This window comes from Ovis canadensis, chromosome 8 (assembly GCF_042477335.2).
Source record: "Ovis canadensis isolate MfBH-ARS-UI-01 breed Bighorn chromosome 8, ARS-UI_OviCan_v2, whole genome shotgun sequence".
Lineage (NCBI taxonomy): Eukaryota > Metazoa > Chordata > Mammalia > Artiodactyla > Bovidae > Ovis > Ovis canadensis.
In genome coordinates, this window is record NC_091252.1 from 75347331 (window position 1) to 75366019 (window position 18689).

The 18689-nt window shown below is 39.7% G+C and overlaps 1 long non-coding RNA gene across 1 annotated transcript in view; it reads right to left on the reverse strand.

The window, feature by feature from the left end:
* Positions 1-12554: 12554 nt before the first annotated feature.
* LOC138444906 (uncharacterized) overlaps positions 12555-18689 on the reverse strand; it is a 54047-nt gene continuing 47912 nt past the window's right edge. The window contains exon 3 of the long non-coding RNA XR_011258646.1: positions 12555-12928. This is a non-coding gene — a long non-coding RNA (uncharacterized lncRNA). The remainder of the gene's footprint in view (positions 12929-18689) is intronic.

Here is an 18689-nt window from a genome sequence, read left to right on the forward strand (position 1 = left end):
TGTGTATTTAAACTAAAAAGTAGTACATAACAAAGAGGAAAAGAAAAGTTAAACTGTGAAGGGTAATGAATCCAAGGTAACAGCAATAGTTTATACATGAACAGGTGCAGCCTTTTCTAAGTCCACACCCACCCTCTCTGGCTTTGACATGTGGTGGGAAATCTCTCCAAACAAGAGCTGATATTTTCTCCAAGACTTAAAGGCTATCTTAGACTTCTAGCAAAGGTTGATGAGTAATATAAATCCCTCCGTGTGCTCAGAATGGGGATCAAGGCTTCTTCTCCAGTGGCTGAGCGGTAAAGAATCTGCCTGCAATGCAGGAGACATAGGAGATGTGAGTTCGATCCCTGGTTGGCAAGATCCCCTGGAGGAGGGCATGACAACCCACTCTAGTGTTCTTACCTGGAAAATTCCACGGACAGAGGAGCTTGGCGGGCTATGGTCCACGGGGTCACAAAAAGTCGGACGTGACTGAAGCGACTGAGCATGCATGCATGTAGACAGAAGGTAGCCAAGATGATACTATTATCCATTATGCTGAGCACAAGATGTTTCTCTTTAAACTTAGAGGAAAAATGCAGAGACAAACAGTCTTCAAATAAATTGTGTGTCTAGTTTGATGCAGGCTGGGTCACTTGGAGAGACATCTCTTTATTTTTGTCTTCTTCTATGGACTCCATTTAGACCTTAAACAATTAGCCCTCTTTAAGGTTTTATTTTTTTCTTCCCCAAGTCACCTGCTCTAGAAATTTCAGCATTTTGTATTTTTAGATGCTGAGGTCAGGGCAAGTGCAAAATGATGACATTTTCGGCCTTTACAAGCAATTCGTTTTGACTTTAGCAGGACACAATAGAATAAAAAAAGTTGCCATATTCCATTTTAACCCCTTAGGGTCAGAAGCAGCATGTGTCAGCACCAGTGTGTTCTTAGCAGTTAACCCCATTAGAGTGAATCCCATTTACGAAGACAAGTGCTCCCTGTCATGAAAACCCTCAAGGTCCCACAAGCTATACAATTAGGCACATTTATTTTCCTGATCTGTTGTGATTCAATTGTAACTGTGAAAGTAAGGCAAAGAAGCCACTTTCTGATTTGATTCTGTTTTTTTCCTGACAGTTCTAAATTGAGTGTTCTGTGAACAGTTGAGCTTTCTACAGTATTTCTCTTTTAAGGAGAGGAAGTGTGTGTTCTGTTGGAGGACAGAATCTCCTGTCTTCTCAATTACACTCCAATCCAGTCCAAGCCTCTTAGAATAAATCACATATGAAAGGAAAGGAGGATGGCTTGAGAGAAAGAATGGAAAAAACATACCGAACTGCATAAACATTTAAACTTTCAAATAAAGATGGACCATTCCTCACTTGTGGTCACCCCTTATTTATGAACAGCTGGGTGTCCAGATAAACTACCCCTCTTTGCTCTCTCCTCCATCGTCAGGGAGGGCTCACTCTGACATCCCTCATCTAAAGCCTGAGAATGAGCCCTCCTGACTGCACTGCATTCATTTATTCATACATTCACTTGATACATATTTAGTAAATATCTATTATGTGCCATGCACTAGAGAAGGCATTAAGGACATGGTGGATAAAGAGATAGGTCCTGGAAATAGCCCTTCAGGAGCTCACAGTCTAGACTCAAGATGGAAAAATAGCCTGTAATCAAACAATTACATGAATAGATATAAAATACCAGCTCTGAAAAATGCAATGAGGGAAAGTACGTGATGTTATGAGTACAGGAAATAGGAGAAATTGAACCTCATCCAGGGGTTCAAGGAGGATTTTCTTGAGGAAAGGATAAAAGCTGAAATGTGAAGCTTGAATGAGTGTTGATTTGCTCCAGAAGAAAGTGAAGAAACTTACAACATGCTTGAAAATCCAAGGTGGGATGGAGCGCGGGATTGATAGAGGGCCAGTGTGGCTGGGGCTGCCTAGTGGAAGCTGAGACAGGAGAGGGGCCAGATGAGTCTTGAGTAGGAGTCTTTATCTTTGAAAGAACCAAGTTTTATCACAGTGCTGGTTGGTGGTGAGGAAGAGGGGGTCATTTGACAGCTGTTTGATAGGTGGTATTAAAGGGGGAAAGCACGTCTCCTCTCATTCTTACTTTTTTCTCCACCACTGTACCTTTTCCTTAGCATCTTCCAGATGCCCCATCTCTGCTTCTCACCTGCCCCTTACTCTAGAGCTCCTGCCACCTCTTCATCTGGGTCTCTGTTTCTCCCCATCTTAACTGTTAGCCTCTTGGGCCTCTTGCCTTCTTGGCTTAAAGCCACAAAACCCCCATATAGTTAAGGCAGGCAGGAATACTCCAGATTAGAACTTTGAATGTATTTCTGCTCAGAAACAGAAGCACACACAGTCCCAAGGGTCTATGGGATGGATGACACTGGTTTGGGAAAGCTACTCTCAGAGCCTAGCATCATGGGGTGCTGTTTCTATGGGAAAAGATTATTTTAACCAACAACTTATAAGTAAACTCCTAAAGTCAAATGCATTTTCTCATTAGAGACTGCCTGAATATAAAGAAGTCTTTGTATGATAGGTACCTTGGTGATATCTGCCCCACTTTTTTTTTTTAATCTTTGCATATTGAATTAATGAACAGTTGGTTAGAGAACTCTTTAGCCCTGGTGATAGGCTATTTTGTTACAGTTTTGGCTAGGAGCTGGTTAGATCAATGATTTCAATGCTAGTTTTGATAAAGTGGACAGATTTGAAAAAAAAATTAAATTCAAGTGCTGAATGGATATTAAATCATGGTGGACAATTAATTTTTTTGCAGTTACCAAATATGCAAATGCTCGTGATTGCCTTATGGCTGTTCTTCTTGTCCATATTTCACATTTATCACTTGTCATTTTAGCTAGGTTCACACATTTTTTTTTTTTTCCCAATGAGGGATTAAAAAAAAAAAATCTCATTCTCTGTCTTCCCACACTGGGAATAGAGAAGGATCTTCTTGGGTAGATTACTCAACAAATATTATATTATATGCTAAACACTCAAGACGCGATGCCACCACATGGAAGACAGATACAGTCCCCATTCTTATAGGTCATGCAGTCTATAGCAGTGCTGTCCAGTAGAACTTTCTATGATGGTGGAAATATTCTACACTGTCCAATGTAGCAGCCACTAGCCACGTGAGCACTTAAAATGTGGCCAGTGTAACTGAAGAGCTCAATTTTTAGGTTGATTTCATTTTAGTTATTTGAAATTGAAATTTCATGGGTAGCTTCTGTATTGGATTTCCCTGGTGGCTCACTGGTGAAGAACCCACCTGCCAATGCAGGAGACGTGAGTTCACTCCTTTGGTCAGGAAGGGGATCGCAAAAGAACTGAATACGACTTAGTGACTAAACAACAAGAACAACAGCCACTGTATTGGATAGTACAAGTCTAGGGGTACAGAGAATGTCTAGTAAGACATCAGGAAGGCAGATTGGTAGAGCCTGGGAAAATAATGTATGGCTTACACATTGGAGAACTAAAAAAAGAGGCATCTGAGTTCCAGATTATTGCCATTTTAAGTAGGAGAAATGTGGAGTGGATGGCATTCATACAGTCTTCTAGGGAAATAAGTTAAAAAGTCTTAATAAAGCTAAAATCCACTAAAAAAGATGTCTGACCATTCACTGGCTCTTCTGTGCCCCTACCTACTGCCTTCCCCTTAGAAGAGACCCTGTGAAGATTTCTAATACCAAATGCACAAGCGCTTTTGAGCTTTTTGGAAGTCATAGGAGACCCTTACACTATCATTGCGCTAGAAATTATTACTTAACCGAGCTGCATAACAGGAAAGAAGTTGAGCTTTTAAGGATAAATGGGTCATGCAATGTTTTAAATCACTGTTGAAAAAAAATCTAGCATAAAATGTTATGTTCTGGAAGAATATCACCCATTTTCGAAATAGTTCAGAGGAACTCTCTGGCTAGAACAGTTTGTATCAGACAGAGTTGTTTGAAAGTTGTATGTTGTGTTACTGGTAGCAACAGATTTCAGAGATGTTTTGCAGCTAAAATACCTGGGTTACAGCTGCTAATCAAAGACAGAATTAAGAAAAAGAGGGAAAGCTTCCTCCTATACTCTGAAAAGAACAATGCCAGGAGAGAGCTTTCTTGAACTGGAAATAGTTGGAGGGGCAGGGTTAGTCTACAGAAATAGAGGGATGCTGTAAATGTCAGCAATCAACTCTATTTCATTCATGTGGGGACAGACAGTCCTAGACAGAGCAGAGCCCTGCAGCTAGGGCATGGGCCAGAAAGGAAATGAAAGCTGTGTATCTAATTGTTTCTAGAAAGCTAAGAAGGGAAAAGAGACCACATACAGATAGAGAGAGAGGTGCACCTGGGTTTAGACCTAGGTGGATTCTGACTTTAAGGCAGTGGATACAGCATGGATTTAAAAAGCAGCCTGATCAAGTCTGGGGGGAAGACTAAGTTTAGATTAAATGGTGATAAATAGATATAGATTTCTGAGAAAAGTACTTATGAAAAATTTAACTTTATGCTATTTAAAAGTTGTTCAAAATGTACTTTACCATATAGATACATAAAGTTTCATTGAATTTGGCCCATTTGTGTCCATCATAGAAATCTCAGTTAAAAAACATCATTTTGCCTTCCACCTGGTGACAGTCTACTTCAAATATATTTCCTTGAGCCCTTTTATCAACCTCTCAATCAGTCCTCTTATCACTAGAATAAGGGCGATGACATCTATCTCTGCTGGCTTCACAGAAGTGACAATTCAACAAGATAACAAGTGCAAAACACTTGGGAAATTCTAGAACATATGCAAATAATAAGCAACTTCAATTATTATTTGAATGGCAAATGGTTGCCTTGAAAGTTAAATCTGTATGCTTACACACAAAGAGTGACTGCAGCAAATGTTGAGATGAGATTTACTCTCCCTACCAGCAAGCTGAAGGGATGTGGGCAGTGGAGGAAAGCAAAGCATGTGTGTTCTCCAGGGTGCAAGTTTGCTCAGTTGCTGGATTTCTAAGTATTTCAGGTCCTGGGCCAATAATAGGAAAGGCTGGAATAGGAACATTAAAGAAAGCCCCATTTTTTTTCTGCCCACTATAATAGAAATCTAAAATATATATGTGTTTTTAATTATGGTGCAACCTTCTTTCTACGTGTGCATCTTGTTAGTTCCAGACACATGTATAATTTCGTCTGTTCACCAAGTATGCCTAACCACCATAGAAAGTGAGCTAACAAAAATTACCCCTGCTCTTTGAGTCATAAGATAAGAGTCAGGCTGGCCTCTGGTTATAAGGCTTTGAATCATTTACTTACCTTTCCGGGGAACAGTATTCTCAGCTTTAGAAGAGTGTCTATCTGAGGTCTTGGATTTGTATATCCGAGATTAAGGGCACAGAAAGAGCTTACTTTAAGAAGGTTTACTCAAATTGGAACGGGGGTGGATTCATCAACGCAGTTTCACATTATTCCTCTTTCTTGTAGTCATTGTACTTTTCAGGGAAGGCACTCAAAGAAAGAAGTCCTGCAGAAGCCCAGTGAGCATCATATGCATGTAAGGGGCCCTGGACCCAGAGATCTCAAAGGAAATTTGCCTGAATGGAGAGGAACAAACTCACATTTATTAAGTGCCAGCAATATGCAGGAACTCTACCAGTCCCCTTATATGTTATCATTTTTGTCTAATTAAAAGGAGTAGGAAGAGTTGAATTCTGTCTGTGTTTATGCGATTTGGCTATAAAGTAAAGTAAAATTCTGCCAGTGAATCCAATTTCCCATTGGCTTTCATGTTGCCTTAGACACCATCCCTATTGTGGTGGCTGCTCTGGTGATGTCTTCTGGAAGTTTCACTTTTCACATGTTTAACTATCATAGCAAATTTGTGTCATCTCAGTTATAATCAGGCTTACCTGAAGGGATGTTGGCATCATAAGTTTTGTTCCAAATACATATTTCCCCCCTAAATATGTTGGAATTAAATAGTGCCATTGTTTCCAGAGCCAAATCCAAGATGACCACATTTGTATACTAAGTCTTCAGACCTCAATTTCTTAATTCCAACCACTGGATCCTTGCTCTTTTTGAGTTTCCATAAGGAGGGAGACTCAGAGCCTAAGGAAGAAATAGAAGCCCAGCAAGTAGTCAGGCTGGATACAAGTAGCCACCCAAATCCAAAGCAAGACAGAGGCTGTTCTTGTGGGCTTTTTTTTTCTTTTCCCAAAGTCACTAGAATACTTTTTTTTTTCTTTTCTTTTTTACTATTTCAGCCAGTCTCTCTGTAAAGACAGGTTCTCCTCATCCACAGAAGCCCTTTTCAAACATTACTGAGAAGACCGATAAGAGGAAAAAACATCCACTGATGGGTTCTCAGAAAGAAAGTACTGGATTTAACTTCAGGGCAATACTGCTGTCACTATCCCAGGCCCAGCTGACAGTGAGGTTGCCAGGCGCCACTGGCCCTGCCAAGAGTGGGGGTGAAACGAACCAACCATGTGGTTTGTATTACCATTTTTCAGCTTTTTAAGGTTGAGAGAGGAGAACGTCACCAGTGATAATTCAGTTTAGAATGAATACATTTTCAATGCAGTGTTTGGTAACTGCTGATTTGTTTTAAATTTTAAAGTCCATAGTCACGTTTTACAATGTGGACAAGATAAAGCATAGGATATGTCAAGATCCTACTCTATGCAAATAAAGTCTCTGGCCAAATCCTCTTAAAAAAAAAAGATGAAAGAAAGAAAGAAAAAAAAAATCTCTCCAGCATTTCTAAGCTGCTACTTACAGCCTTTATAAAGATAGCACAGGAAAAAGAAACCAAAGCCAAACAATGAGCTAAATTCTGCCTTCCGTTTACTTACACCATCTTCTTCAAAGTCAGGGTAGATTTTCTTTTTTTTTTTAATGTCTCAAGTCAGAACTTGCCACAAACTAATCAATTTGTGGAAGCTTACAGTAAATCATCAAATGTGATTTATTTAATTTGCCATTTAGGATCTAAATCTTTTAGTTTCAAAGGAGATAGTGCAATCTGGGGTTATTCACACTTTGAATTCTCCTAGGTATTCTTGGAACTATTCTTCTCAGAAAGTCTGAAACATATATTGGAACAAATGAATCAACTCACAGACAAATATGCAAAGTCATAGGTTTATTTGCATTGAGTTTAATAAAATACCTTATGAATTAAGTCCTTCCTTGAAGAAGCACATCCCCTGCCCTGTCATCTGAACACATCCAGGTCCCGATAGCTTTGCTGCCAATCTTGTCCCTTAAAGAAATACATTAAAAAACCCTCATACTTTACAAAAATCAATTTAGTAGAATTCAGTTGCCTTTAGGATGCTATTGCCTTCTTATAGCATTTTAAGAGTTCTGAGAAATCCACTAATACATGGCACTCCTGGAAGCAAGGTTATAAAGCAAGGTTATAAACCTTCCTGTCAGAGGTTATAAAGCAGCAGAAACCAGAAAGAATCTATAGCTGGTGCAGTTATATATTTCTGCAAAGACATTCCAACAAAGAAAAAATATAACTTGTCAATCATGGTGCCTTGGTCTAAACAAAATGCAATTTTGCTTAAAGAGACACTGTCAAACATAGTCTTTTGGCCTCCAAAATTATGCTTTGCAAAACACTAAATTAGTTTTGTCAAAACATAACCTTGGTTCTCAAAACATTGTCAGAACTTTCAGAGTTCAATAAAAGAAGGTAGCATTTGTGGTTTTGGTGGACATTGTCCTCTATATTTATCCTACATAGCATCCATCAAGCCGTCCATCTGACTGACTGTCCATTCATTCATGCAACAAGTGTTATTGAATTCTTATTATGTGCCAGGCACTGTGCTGGACCCTGGATACAAGGATAAAAGACAAATCCATATCCTCAAGGCTGGTTAGTCCTAGTGAGGAGACAGACATGAATAAGTAAATTTGTTATAGTCAAATAAAATAACCAGTGTAGTGGAAAGGCAGAGCAGACAGAAAGTAAGTCTTGTAATGCTATATGAATTCAGGCAACTCAATGAGCTAAACTGAAGACAGACTATTCTTTTCGGATATCCATTACTATTCATGGAAGACCTAGCATCTGAAATCACCTTATTTTTTGTCACCACTGATGACATGACCACAGGGGACACGCCATCATAGGGATACACATTTAAAGTATTCCAACCCAGATTTCTCAGAAGAGGGAGCTTTCCTAGGGAGGGTGAAGGAAAAGAAGGAGGAAATTTGGCAATTGTTGATTGGTGGGTTGTCTCCACTAGCAATATCCACATATTTTTTTCCCCCTTTCAAGGAAACATATGAGGATGCAAATCAGTAAGAATGACCTTATTGCATGGATAATCTAAATCAGAATCTAATTTACTTAAAAGCAAATATTTTGAAAACTCTTATACTTAGTTATACATGATCAGTTTCAAATAAACTGTGACTCTTGGGTGGTTTCACTGCAATTGGCAACGACTCATTCCAAATGCTTGACAAAACATTCTCAAAGAGTTTACGTTCTTCCAAGGTTAGTTGGTTTTTTTTTAAAATGCATCACTTCAGGAACAAATTATAGAAAAAATAATTTGATTTTATAATTTCATTTCTGATAACTCTGTGTCATCTGTCACATAAACAGACCTTCATACTTTCTCAACAATTAAGAATGAGAAAGTATGGCTGGGCTCAACATTTATTTATGGCTGGGAAGTGCCCTTTCTGCTACACAATGCTTTAGCAAAACCCCAAAGGGGAATTCAGAAGGCAAACCTGATGGTCCCAGGGCAAGTCTTCTCAAGGCCTTTGAGTTCCAAGAGAACATGTCAAAAGGGTAAATCTGAGTAATTTACCCCTTAGGCTGGGGGCAGTGGTGGTTGATGTGGTATATTGCTTATTCTGGAATCTGTAAGCCTAGGTGGCATAAAAGCTAGAGGGTATACTGGAGAAGGAAAAAGCAACCCACTCCAGTATTCTTGCCTGGAAGATCCCATGAAGAGAGGAGTCTGGTAAGCTACAGTCCTTGGGGTCGCAAAGAGTCAGACATGACTGAGCTATTGAGCAGGCAAACACATACTGGACAAGGCAATATTCCCTCTGTGTCATAGGTTAAAAGGTTGTGTCTGTACACAGAAAAGAATACACTGTTGCAAAACCAACTAATGGTTTAGAATTGTTCATTTTGATCTTTGCACAACCCACTTGATGACAATCAACTGAGAGGACAATTTACTGATCTTTTTAAGGTACGAAGAATGCAAATTAAAAATCCTAGATCAGTGGTATCTTGGTCCACTCCTTTCAGTCACTGCGATGCCACTGATATTTCTGCTAAACAGATGAACTGTACTAAAGCTGTCAAGAGGCTCAACAGTTTATTAAATTAAAGGCAGGGACTGAATTTATTGTGAATGTCTTTACATGTGATTCTTTAAATTTCCTTGCCATCTATGTCAGACCTTGTCACTGATCGTCGTTTGAGGTTGATTCTTGTCCTCTTGACACCAGGTTGTCAGGGGAGTGCTCAGGGGTTCCACCTATGTCCACACTCAGACCTGAGTAATTATCCGTAAGCATTTTGGAGCCCACATGTGTTCCTAATGCACACTGCAATACTTTTCTTGGCTAATTCGTATGGGAAAATCCATAATCTACATCTATTCGCTTAACTTATATATATATATATATATATTTCAAGTTAGGAAAGCAACTCACAAACTGAATCTTCCTGGTTAAGTGCATATACCTATGAGTATTAGTCCACCAATGGACGGTGAATGCTTACCATCCATTATTGCCTCAGTGGAGCCCAGTGAAGACATCTGGACACTGGAGGCTATACACTGTCTCCCTGTTCCTTGACTTTTCCCCCTCAGATGGATACCCCCAGAAGGAAGCTCTGCCATGGGTACTTCTGTTTCTACCCCGCAGTTTGAAAGCTATGTCCCTTTTTTATTTCTTAGCTCAGATCCCTTTGGATTAGGAGACCTGCCGAGCATTGATCTGAATCAGCCTCATCACACTCTCTTCTATCCTCTCTCCTCCAGCCCTAGATTTACTCTGGGCTCTTACCTGGCCTTTCTTCTGTCTTGGGACTTCACCTCTTACCAGCTCATTTCTTCTACCTCTATCTCCCTTCAGTGCCTTTGTGCACCATAGGATTTACTGCTGACCATAAGCATCTTGGTGTGAATCATTTTATTTGACTCTTTGTTAATTGCTAATAGAGACAAACAGGGACAACTGAGATAAGGGTTTTGGAAACTTGTAAAGTGAACCAAATTAGACATACCAAGGGAGCATTTCATGCAAAGATGGGCTCGATAAAGGACAGAAATGGTAACAGAAGCAGAAGATATTAAGAAGAGGTGGCAAGAATGCACAGAAGAACTGTACAAAAAAGATCTTCATGACCAAGATAATCATGATGGTGTGATCACTCATCTAGAGCCAGACATCCTGGAATGTGAAGTCAAGTGGGCCTTAGAAAGCATCACTATGAACAAAGCTAGCAGAGGTGATGGAATTCTGATTGAGCTATTTCAAATCGTGAAAGATGATGCTGTGAAAGTGCTGCACTCAGTATGCCAGCAAATTTGAAAAACTCAGCAGTGGTCACAGGACTGGAAAAGGTCAGTTTTCATTCCAATCCCAAAGAAAGGCAATGGCAAAGAATGCTCAAACTACTGCACAATTGCACTCATCTCACATGCTAGTAAAGTAATGCTCAAAATTCTCCAAGCCAGGCTGTGAACTTCCTGATGTTCAAGCTGGTTTTAGAAAAGGCAGAGGAACCAGAGATCAAATTGCCAACATCCACTGGATCATGTAAAAAGCAAGAGAGTTCCAGAAAAACATCTATTTCTGCTTTATTGACTATGCCAAAGCCTTTGACTGTGTGAGTTACAATAAAGTGTGGAAAATTCTGAAAGAGATGGAAATACCAGACCACCTGACCTGCCTCTTGGGAAACCTATATGCAGGTCAGGAAGCAAAAGTTAGAAATGGACATGGAACAACAGACTGTTCCAAATAGGAAAAGGAGTACATCAAAGCTGTATATTGTCACCCTGGGGTTATTTAGCTTCTATGCAGAGCACATCATGAGAAACGCTGGACTGGAAGAAACACAAGCTGGAATCAAGATTGCCGGGAGAAATATCAATAATCACAGATTTGCAGATGACACCCCCCTTATGGCAGAAAGTGAAGAGGAACTCAAAAGCTTCTTGATGAAAGTGAAAGAGGAGAGTGAAAAAGTTGGCTTAAAGCTCAACATTCAGAAAACATAGATCACAGCATCTGGTCCCATCACTTCATGGCAAATAGCTGGGGAAACAATGGAAACAGTGACTTTATTTTGGGGGGCTCCAAAATCACCGTAGATGGTGATTGCAGCCATGAAATTAAAAGACGCTTGCTCCTTGAAAGAAAAGTTATGACCAACCTAGATAGCATATTCAAAAGCAGAGACATTACTCTGCCAACAAAGGTCCATCTACTCAAGATATGGTTTTTCCAGTGGTCATGTATGGATGTGAGAGTTGGACTGTGAAGAAAGCTGAGTGCCAAAGAATTGATGCTTTTGAACTGTGGTGTTGGAGAAGACTCTTGAGAGTCCCTTGGACTGCAAGGAGATCCAACCAGTCCATTCTAAAGGAGATCAGTCCTAGGAGTTCTTTGGAAGGACTGATGCTAAAGCTGAAACTCCAGTACTTTGGCCACCTCATGCGAAGAGTTGACTCATTGGAAAAGACTCTGATGCTGGGAGGGATTGGGGGCAGGGGGAGAAGGAGACGACTGAGGATGAGATGGCTAGATGGCATCACTAACTCGATGCATGTGAATTTGAGTGAACTCCAGGAGTTGGTGATAGACAGGGAGGTCTGGTGTGCTGCAATTCATGGGGTTGCAAAGAGTCGCACATGACTAAGTGACTGAACTGAACTGAGAGTGAAGGAGGGACAAAAGGGAAGTTAACTTGTGAAGGATAGGTGGAAAGGCAGAGATAAAAGGTAAATTTGGCAATCTACAATTAACTCACTCATGCAGCCTTCCAGCTATGGTCACTCTGAACCTGCCAATTTTTGCCTTGTATTATTGTTGTTCCTAGGTTCATTCATCTATTCATTCAGCTAATTCTTCTTGAACATTAACTCTATGCCAGTCACATAATATGTACTAGGGCTATACTGGAAAGCAAACTGAACTCTCATAAAGTCTGGTATACGAGAGATATGAGTCAAATTATCACATGATAAATATGTATACAAGGTGAGGGAGATGTATGATACACAGAGAAATTATAACAGGGGAATTTGACCAGGTCAGCGATCTCTGGAAAAATACACCTGTGAAAATGATAAGGTTGCTGGGACTTAGTGGAAATATAGGACATAACTCAGTGAATATAGAAAGAAATACTTTCACTAGAAAGAAAAAATTATGAACAAAAGCCCTGTGGTATAAAGTAGCATGGTGTGTTCAAAGAACTAGAAGAAAGCCTGAATGTCCAGGAGGCAAAGAGCAGTGTGGAATGTTATAGGTAGGTCAGGAGAGCTGAGAATCTGTTATTATAAGCATGTAAGCATTTTATTCTTTGTCCTAAGAGCAACGGAACATTATCAAATTGTGAACAATTTGCCTCAAACTTAGTGGCCTAAAAATCAATAACCTCTGCATTATCTCACAGTGTCAGCGCATCAGGAAACCAGGAGAGCTTAGCTGGGCAGTTTTGGGTGGAGTTCTCTCATGAGGATGCAGTCAAGATGTCAGCCAAAGCTCTGTTGTTACCCAGAGTCCTAGCTTGAGCTGAGGGTTTGCTTCCAGAGTGGCTCACATGCATAGCTGGCGAAGTGGTCCTGGTTGTTGGTGATGTATCTCAGTTCCTATTCACATCAACCTCTTTTGAGTATCAGCATGGCATGGCAGCTGTCTTGCCCCTAGAGCATGTGAGAAGATAGGTGGGTAGATAGGTAGATATCTAGTTATCCTTTATAAGACCTAGCCTCAGAAGTCACAGAGTACTTGTGTCACATTGAGTTTAATGGAAGAAAGTCACTAATTCCTACAAATATTCAAAGGGAGGGGAATTAGTCTCCACTTTCTTTTTTTGTTTTCAGGTGCTACTAGTGACCCAATTTTCCACCTTTTGAAAGAAGCAGTGCCAAAGAATTTAGGGTACATTTGAAGACCATCAAACCGCTGAAGAATGTAAAACAAGAATGATGACACAATCAGATTTGCTTTTCAAAAATATGACTCTGAATGGAAAATAATTACATAGGGCTAGTATCAGTTAATAGATATTAGAGGGATCTAGGTATGAATCACTGATATGGTGGAATATAGTGCTGGTGAAGATGAAGATAAATGAAAGGGCCAAAATACATTTAGAAGGTAAAATGAGATCCATTGGACTTGGCAATTGAAGGAGAGGGGATACTATAGATCCTAGATTCCTGGTTTGCTGAAAAGCCTGGAGAGTTATAGTCCATGGGGTTGCATGAGTTGGACACGACTTAGCAACTAAACCACCACCACCACTGTGGCGTTCAGTTATATGGAGAATGCAAGGAGATTTATCAGTTTTGGTCTATCAAAGGTAGCAGTGCTGATCATGAGTTTTATTTAAGATGTGTTATGTTTGGAATTTATTTGGTATAATTGTTCTGCAGTTTGTGAGTCATCTGCTCAGTGGCTCTATGGTGGGTTTAATGATGACTTCCTCCAAAAAGGCTTATGCCACACACTGTGTGACCCAGGTCTGCTGCACCCAGAGCCCCTGCCCCTGCGGCAAGCCACTGCTGACCCATGCCTCTGCAGGAGATACTCAAATGCTCAAAGGCAGGTCTGGCTCAGTGTCTGTGGGGTCTCTGGGTCCTGGTGCACACAAGGTTTTGTTTGAGCCTTCTGAGCGTCTCTGCCAAGTATGGGGTTTGATTCTAAATGCGATTTCGCCCCTCCTGCTGTCTTGCTGGGGTTTCTCCTTTGCCCTTGGAGGTGGGGCATCTTTTTTCGGTGGGATCTAACATTCTCCTGTCTATAGTTATTCAGCAGTGAGTTGTAATTTTGGAGTTCTTGCAGGAGAAGATGAGCACATGTCCTTCTCTTCTGCCAGCTTCTGTTAGTCTTAACACTTTGGCCACCTGATGTGAAAAACTGACTCACTGGAAAAGACCCTGATTCTGGGAAAGTTTGAAGGCAGGAGGAGAAGGGGATGACAGAGGATAAGATGATTGGGTGGCATCACTGACTTAGTAGACATGAGTTTGAGCAAGCTCTGGGAGTTGGTGATGGACAGGGAAGTCTGGCGTGCTGCAGTCCATGAGGTCGCAAAGAGTTGGACATGACTGAGCAACTGAACTGAACTGAACTCCTGTTTGTAATATCCAAGTACAAATACCAAGTAGTTCTTTAGCCATGAAGCTCTAGAACTAAGATGAGAGTTCTGAGCTAGATATATAAGTTGGTAAATTATCTGTACACAAATAAATAGGAAATTTCTGGGTTTGATGAGCTCTCCTAGAGCAAGAAAGAATTATATGAAAGGAGACAAAGGTTTTGAAAGATTGGTTTTGTGTCGAGCAAGTGTTCTTTCTTGCTTTTTCCTATGGGAAGAGTATACCTCCATGTCCCATTGATGCTAGGCTTGGCCATATGATTCATATTGGCTAATGAGATGTCAGTGAGTGTGACAGTAACAGGTGCTTGAATTGTGTGGTATGACTTTCCCTTTTGTGCTCTTTCCTTTGGCTTTGAAAAGAATATGCCTTAAATAGCAACTGGTTCATGGAGGGATTAATAGACCTGCACTCTACCCAAAGTTTGAGGCCAAGCCCCATTGAGCCTGACCTACATCAGCTAAACCTGATTTACACATACATGAGCAAGAAAAAAAATTGCTTATTTTTGTACACCACTAAAATGTCAAGATTTTTTAGTTATTATGCAGCATTGTTTGGTGTTAGCCTGCTCAGACAAAGGCTTAGGGCCTAGTAACAAGGAACACTATTCTTTAAAGTCCTTCTTGAACTGCATGCATCTTAAGAGCACAATTTATGTCTGAAGCGTGATTATATCGGTTTGGGTAAAAAGTTCCTTCTGGTTTTCTGTAAAGTGGTGCAAAAACTTGAATAATCTGGCCAATCCTCTATTAGCAAAACCTAGTAAAAAGTGTTGGTCAAACATCTGGTGTATGGATCACAATCTAATTTAAGCATGGCTGTTTACCTATCACAAATATCTATGTCACACACACACACAATCTGATAATAGCTCTTCTAAGCAGTGTTTCCTCAAATAATAAGAGGTTCCACCAAACTCAGATACAACAGTTATCAAGATCAACAACAGCATTCCTTCCCTTTCCCTGAGTACATTTTTATTAGATGTTGTGAAATAACACTTGAGAAAATGCTTAAGAAAATGGACTCTATGTACATAATGTGTTAATATTCTCGACTATATTTTATTGCTGTTAGAGCAGATTTCAAAAGAACAAATTTTAAAATTAAAAAAAAAGTTATTAATGGCAATAAACAGGCCTGTAAATGGCATACCAATGGAGTGCCAGCAATCAGAGTGGCTCTTTGGCTACTAACGTTTTCACAGAAGCTTTGATTAGTTATGAGGTAATTGCGAGAGACGAGTCAGGCTCAAAGAAAGAAAAATGGTTTCTCTAGTCTAACAGCTGTGGAATCTTTTGGTAATTGCTATAATGTTCCTTGTCAGTAAACTTCAAGCTTGCTTTTTATGTCACTGTAGAATGCTTGATCTAAAATATATATTTTAACTTTATCTTATTTATAACTTTCTTCTTCAATGTAACTCTAAATTATAATTGAAAAAAACAGCACTGGGATTTACATGATAGTTCTGTTAAAAAAGACAGGAAAACTCTACTGGAAAAGCCCCAAAGAGGCTGCATTTAAAATATTTGACAATCATGGTTTGAGTTATTAAAGTGTGACTCCCCTCCACCCACAGGTAGCCATCTTAAATGTCCATAATATTTGTGTGCCTGTGTGCACACCGGGCAAGTTAGTTGTTCAGTGTTTACAGGGACATGTGAAATTATACCTTGCCTTGTTTGACCACAGTGTGAAATTTTAAAGTATAAACACCATCAAAAAGAAGAGCGGTTTCAAAAACAGAGAAACAACAACATTCCATTCTCCCAGAGCCTTTTCAGTCTCTCAGTCAGACAGCGGGGGCCCCACTCCCCTCTCCCAGCAGTCAACTGGAAACAACATCCCTTTCCTCACACCATCCCCCTCCTGAAAGGAAAGGGCACCATCAATTCTGAGAAATTGCCAAAATAACAAAACTTATTGGAGTGAACAATTTCTCACAGAAACTGCCAATCAGCTACAGACACAAATCTGCCTTCCTTATCCCTCACCCCACCCCTCTGCTAGGAAAACAACCTAAACCCTCAGGAGAAAGTTTTCAGCCAAAACTTTCAGGCAAAGGATAAAACAAGTGATGCTGCCATCTTGGAGTATTTTGCTTGTACGCCCTCTACCTTCTTTATTACACAGCTCTGTGTCTCTGTGTCTATGTGTGTGTGGTGTTGTTTTCCCTTTTCATTTTGTTCAGGGTTCAAAAAAGTTATTATTTTAACTGAAAATAGCCCATGAACATGGCTTAAAAAGCAAACAGCACAGAAGTGAATGAAATAAAAATTAAAAGACTCCCTCTCCACATTCCCCACCTCTTTCCCCAATTCTCTTAGACTTCCAAACAGCGGGCTTCCCTAGTGGTTCAGTTGATAAAGAATCTGCCTGCAATGCAGGAGACTGGGATTAAATCCCCGGGGTTGGGAAGATCCCCTGGAGAAAAAAATGGCAACCCACTCCAGTACTCTTGCTTGGAGAATTCCATGGACAGAGGAGCCAAGTAGGCCACAGTCCATGGGATCCCAAAGAATGGGAAAGGACTGTATAACTAACTTTCACTTTTCCAAACAGCAGAAGTTCTTTGAGGGGAGGACAATGTACTTGCATGTGTGAAGGGCAGGGGGTGGGGTGTGGGAGGGAGAGAGACTCTTAATATTGTCTTATTTTTAATTGAGGAAAAAATATATATCACACACATACACACTACTCCCTTCACTACAATCCTCCCTTCATCTCCCCTCCATCAAAACAAACAAACAAACCCCAAAAAACCCAACCCATGAAAAACCCCAAACAAATGAAAAACCCAAGCCTCTGCTGTTTAGAAGTCTAGAAGAACTGCTGGTTAAAGGTCTTTCAGATTAAGCTCATTCCAAAGACATTTCCAATATAACCAAACAATGAGAAACACTGGTGTCCAGCCAGCTACAGCCCCTGCCACCTCTGATTTAGGGCGTTTGATGATGATTAACTCAAAGAGAAGATGGAGATGGGTTCATGGAATGAGAAAGCAAACAACCCCCAATTCCCTTCCATTTATTTATATTTGAACTATCTTATCTTTATCTGTTATTTTACATAATAAAGTCTTGTGCCTTAGGATGATTTTGTTGGTAGAGAAATTCTCTTAAGCCTTGCATTTTCTTCTTAATCATAAAGGGTGGTGGGATGTTTTCTAAGAACAGAAATTCTTCTTCATAGAGTTATTTTTCTCAGAATATTAGGAGGGTCTCTACTAGGTAATCAATGATGTCAGTGTAAATGTTCTAGTACTTTCCTTTCCCAGCCAAGTTGCCTTTATGTGCTTTAGTTCTACTGCTTGACTGTTTTTAAAGCAGATTGAAAAATTTACTCACCAAGAGAACAATGATTAACTAAATCTGTAAAGTGCCATTTTACTTGCTATCAATAGCTTAAAAGAAAACCTAAATCCGTGACTAATCACCCAGGAGTTTACTACTTGCTTAGAGGAGCCTTTTAGACTGAAGGGTTATGAAATTTTTAGTTTTTTTCTTCCTTTCCCCATGTCATTTACATTAAAAAACAATAACAAAAACTTACACACTCTATTAGGAATAAATAAATATATTCCCAGGCTTTATTTTTCTTTTGAACTACATACTTGAGTTTCTGTAGTCAGTTTTACTCCGAGTATCTATTCCTGTTGCCACAATGTAGAATATTGGTTAAGAACCTGGGCCCCAGGGAAAACCCATTCTGACTCAGGACCTTACTAGCTATATGGCTTAGATCAATTTTCCTAATCTCTCTATACCTCAGTTTTCTCAACTGTCAAATGGAGGTCAATTATATTTTTGCAGTTATAATGTGAAGTTGATAGGGTTGTTGTAAAATTAAAAGAGTAAAAGTAAGTGAAGCTCAATATAATTTTATCATACAATATGCTTCAGTGAAGGAGAGTTTAGAAATAAGATACAAAACTTTTAATTTTGACAAAGTCCCAAAGTAAAAACAAAACAAAAATGGAGAAACAAAAAATTGCCAAACGACATGATGTTGAATAAATAAAGTTTCAATTATTTCTCCAGATCATCCTATGTCTCAAGTTCTATGATGTGGAGTTTGAAAGTGTATGTTACCTCAATCTGTTCTATGACAGCCGGGAAATAATGACAGTGTAGGGGTGCCCACTGTAGTATGCTGGTCTATGAATGTGAAAGAGAAGGTCAAGAGAATGATGTAGATCTCTATGTAGATCATAGAGAGAATATACGGATTGGCCTAGGGGAAAATATGTATTCATTATTGTATTACTGATTGGATGACACGAAGAAATGACTAA